The sequence below is a fragment of the Microtus ochrogaster genome, unplaced genomic scaffold (assembly GCF_000317375.1).
Source record: "Microtus ochrogaster isolate Prairie Vole_2 unplaced genomic scaffold, MicOch1.0 UNK38, whole genome shotgun sequence".
NCBI lineage: Eukaryota > Metazoa > Chordata > Mammalia > Rodentia > Cricetidae > Microtus > Microtus ochrogaster.
In genome coordinates this window covers 2,981,732-2,986,217 of record NW_004949136.1, presented here as the reverse complement: position 1 = coordinate 2,986,217, position 4,486 = coordinate 2,981,732, and the positions used below count along the sequence as shown (strand labels likewise).

At 53.2% G+C, this 4,486-nt stretch overlaps 1 protein-coding gene and 1 pseudogene across 1 annotated transcript in view; one reads left to right on the top strand and one right to left on the bottom strand.

The window, feature by feature from the left end:
• The window catches only part of LOC101992548, a 10,400-nt pseudogene extending 8,344 nt beyond the window's left edge, over positions 1 to 2,056 (top strand).
• The window catches only part of Slc35e2b (solute carrier family 35 member E2B), a 26,227-nt gene extending 21,946 nt beyond the window's left edge, over positions 1 to 4,281 (bottom strand). The window contains exon 1 of the mRNA XM_005368670.2: positions 3,959 to 4,281. The gene's annotated coding sequence lies outside the window, so the exon portion shown is untranslated. The remainder of the gene's footprint in view (positions 1 to 3,958) is intronic.
• Positions 4,282 to 4,486: the final 205 nt, after the last annotated feature.

Here is a 4,486-nt window from a genome sequence, read left to right as displayed (position 1 = left end):
AAAAAAATCAGAGATTATTTGTTGGTTACTATAATACCACATGGACAAGCTCCTGGAGAAGTAGGAAAGACCTTTGGGGGCAGAGTCTGACTCTACAGATCAACCAAGGGCTGGCTACACAGCTCTAGTCTGGTAGAGTCCGGCTCTCCCAGTCCTGGTCCAGTTCTGCCTTCCCAATCCACAATCCACGACAATTACAAAGATAAAAAAGACTTTGGCCTGCAAAAGCTGAAGATCAGCAGAGATCTGGCAACAAGCTGCTTGCATAAGAACTGGCGATTGATTTTACCTGCGTGGGCCTGGGAGACAGTTACAGCTGCTCAACTTGATCTTGAGGTATGTAGAACGAGGCACCCAACCCTATCACTGGCTGTAAAGTCTGAGTCACCATGACCCTCTCAGATTAAATGTACTTCTAGGAACAGATAAGAACCAAGATGTAACTTCCCTTCCTCTGGATTATTAAGACTCTCTTGCTGGCCAGGCTGTGGAGGCACACACCTTTCAACCCAGCACTCAAGAGTCAGACGCAGGCAGATCTATGTGTTTGAGGCCATCCTGGGCTTCAGAGTGCATGCCAGGACAGCCAGGGCTGTACAGAGAAACCCAGTCTGTTCCAAACAAACAAAAGACTCCCTTGCTGACAAGACCTGACTTGTGAGCTTTTACTCTAGTCCGTCAAAGATGTGCGTACAGAGCTCAAAGGAAAATGAGCCACACAGTGCTCTAGACCAACAGCTGCTTGCCTGGGATTAGCAGGCAGTGGTAATCTAGTGAGATTATCTATTTTTTTTTTTGAGACAGGATCTTGATGGTAGCCCAGGCTGGCCCTGAAGGTGTGGGTTCTCTTGTACCAGCCTCCAGAATGCTGGAACCACAGGCACTCCACCATGCCCGGTCAAGATACCATTTTTACACCATTCAATGCTTACTTTTTCCATTTTCTAGTTCCATGAATCTCAGGTTAAGAATGTCTATTTTTGGCCTCCATTCATGGTGCTTCCGGCAGAGCGGAGGAACACAGAACCTCCAAGTGTAGCCTCCAACCATAGCCTCTCTGCAAGCCAAGTATGCATATCTGCAGGACTGGGCCAAGAAGATCTGCGCACAGCCTGGCCCCAAGTGGCAGGGGAGCAAGTGGGCTGTCAGAACAAAACACTTGGAAGCTGCCGGGCCCTCAAAAAAGAAAAGGGGAAAAAAAAAAAAAAGAACGAAATCTCGGGAACAGGACCAGAAAGCTACAGAGCACAAGACTAAGCCCCTAGGGAAGACGGCTCCCACCTCTTCTAGGGCTAAGAAATCCAAGAACTCCAGCTCCCTGGAGTCCCCTGAAGATGGCCAAGTCACAGCACCTGATTCTGTCTTTGCACTGGATTTCCTGCGACAGCGGCTGCCAGGGACCAGGGTAGCACCAAGGAGCTGTCTGCTGCCACTCTAGAGAAAAGACAGCGGAGAAAACAGGAGAGGGAACGGAAGAAGAGGAAGCAGAAGGAGCTCCGAGCAAAGGAGGAGCCAGCCGAGGCCCCCCAGATGTGCCCTGCAAGCCGAGGCACCCCAGATGTGGCCTGCAAGGAGCTGCAAGAGTCAGGGCTTATCTTTAATAAGGTGCAAGTGACTGAAGAGGAGCCTGCCAGCAAGCCCCAGAGGAAGGAGAAGCGGCAGAAGGTGAAAGGAAGCCAGACACCACTGACGGGCAGGAACTACAGGCAGCTGCTGTCTGCAGGCGCAGCACGGCCGGCTGGAGGAGCTGTGAGACCAGGATGCAGGCAAGGTCCAAGAACTGAAGGCCAAGATGAAGTGGACCAACCTGCAGTACAAGGCGGAGGGTGTGAAGATCCGTGACAATGAGCACCTGATGCAGGAAGCCTTGCAAGGTAGAGCGCTGTGCTGGCGAAAGAAGCGCTCACAACACTTGGTAGAGAAGACACAGCAGCGTCAGGACAAGCGGTGCCAGAACCTGCGAAAGAAGGCCATGAAGGCCGAGCGGCGGCTGCGGAAGGCTCACAAGAAGGGCCGGAAGCTGCCACAGGACCTGGAGTGAGCAGGCCTCTCCTGAGCAGCTTGTAGCTGCCACATTCCTGGCCAGACACCTAGGTGACAGACTGTGGGTCTCCTATGTGAGACTGACATGTTATTGTAACACATAGCCACAGTGAGGGCTCCAATAGTGTGCCAAGAGGATGTCTGGCCATCATCCTTAAGTAGGACAGTGTCCTCCAGTCCCTGGGAGGGATGAAGAGGATCTGTGCCCAAGTCTTGTGAGTGTGTGTGTGTGTGTGTGTGTGTGTGCACGCCCGCATGTCTGTCTGGGTCTGTCTGTGTGTATTCATGTTTCTGAAGGCTCCAGAATCAGGGCAGAAGTTGAGGTGGAGGTGCCCACCTGACCTCTTCCTACTCACCTGTATTTCTGGTGACCATGGGAACAAAAGGCCTTGACTACTGCTTCTGTGCTCACAAGTCCCTGGCAACAGACAAGAGCCCACTGGAGTTCTCGGGGGAATCTGATCCAGTTAGGTCTATCTCTGGGCCAGAGCTACAAAACTCAGAGTCTTTCTGGGATCCACAGGATGGGCCCTGGGTAACATGGCCTCCTGTGAGCCAATTGGTATCAGCGCTTGGGAAGGAGTAGTCAGTTTAACATAAGCTAGAGTTATCTGAGAAGAGGGAGCCTCACTGAGGAAGGAGACAACCTTGCCCGTGGGCAAGTCTGTGGTCTACTTTCTTTACTGGTGAATGATGTGGCAGTGCCACCTCTGGGCTCGTGGTCCTGGGTTAGATAAGAAAGCTGGCCATGCGGAGCAAACCAGTAGGCGATGTTCCTCCATAGGTTTTGCTTTAGTTCTGCCTCTAGGTTCTTGCCCTGACTTCTCTTGGTCATGCACTGTTACCTGGATATTAACATGAAATAAACCTTTTCCTCCCCACGCCACAAAAGAATGTCTATTTTTGGCTGAAGTGATAGCTCGGGGGTAAAGGGACCTCCTGCCAATCTACCTCCACATATGCCATGGCAATGCGTTCTCACACATACATTCTTTTTCAAATCTGTCCTTAGTGGAGGATGAGGTTCACTGGCAGAAGGCTGGCCTAGCACGCTCAAAGCCCATTACAAACTGGAGAACAAGGAAAGGAAGAACAGGAGCAGACGGAACAGAGGACTGGGGATGTTCTCAAACACCTGGCCAGGATATCTGGATTGGTCAGTGGTGACTTGGAGAAAACATATCAAACCTATATCATGCATGTCTGCGAGTTTACCTCTGGGAAATAACCCAGCAAAGGGTGCTCACATTCTGTCCACCCGCTCTTGCTTCTAACACCAGCACTGCATCAGGCCAGTCAGTAGTGAAGAATTTGTACCGAGGGAGGGTGGTTAGCCCTGACTAAAGCAACACACTGCAGCTATGGTGGCTTTTGAGGAATGGGTACTTTCAGGACCATTTATGTGGTGTGTGCAGATTAAAGGCACATCCACATTACCAGCCACAAAGCAGCATGTGGCAAACCAGTCCTTTAGTTCTCTGTCTTCCCATCTTCTAATCCGTCTACACAGGAAAAGAATCACTTTAAAAGCCTTCCTAGCTCCTCACTTAATGAAACAACAAGACACTGAACAAGGAACCCACCTCTAGATCACAGTGTTTTGTTTTTTGTTTTATGCTTTTGCACGCCTCAAGGATTCAAACCATCAATGTTGCAGCCAAACTGTTTTATGCCGGGAAAGTTCCAGTTGAGAAAAAAAAAACGCTAGCTAGCTAAGATAAAGTTACAGCTCCGGACCTGGCGGCATCGCCCATTTACAGCACAAAATAACATGCTTCCGGAGCCAGAGGCAGTAGAGGCAGGCAGATGACAGGGTGCCTGCACTTGCCATCCGGGCGGCGCCTCCTTCCCGACGCCTGCTGCGGCTACAGCCCGCCCGCGATCCCGCCGGTGCCCACCCCGGTCTCCACCTTACCTGTGCGTCCTGCCCTGCGAAGTCCGCCACCCGGGCGCCCAGTCCCTAGTTTGCCCCGGGCTGACTCCAGGGCGAGGTGATGCCCGTCCCCCGTAGGGCTCAGTGCTACAGGATGCACCGGAGTCGACTGAGCGCCGTCCGCCCACGCCAACGGAAGGTGCAGCTAGGTTCCCCGACGCCGCCCACTCGGGGCCGACCAGCTTCGCGAGGAGGAGAGCCGGGTTCGCGGCCAAGGCTGAGAGCTACACACCCCCTGGCGGCCCGCGGGCAGCTCGCAGCTCGCTTGAAGTTGGGACGCAAAAGCGTGGGATGGAGCCGGATGTGACGTACAGGAAGTCGCCACGGCGGAAACGGGTCCGGGTGAGCCCCCTGGGGAACACCTTGGTTCCTTCCAGACCCGAGCCGGGGCCCTTGCACGCACGCGTGTCGGTGCCTTCTGTCACGTTCGGGCGCAAACCACGCGCGCGCGTGTGTATGGGGGGGGGGTCTTTTCCATTTGTAGCGCGACCGTGTGGCCTCCAGTTGGCT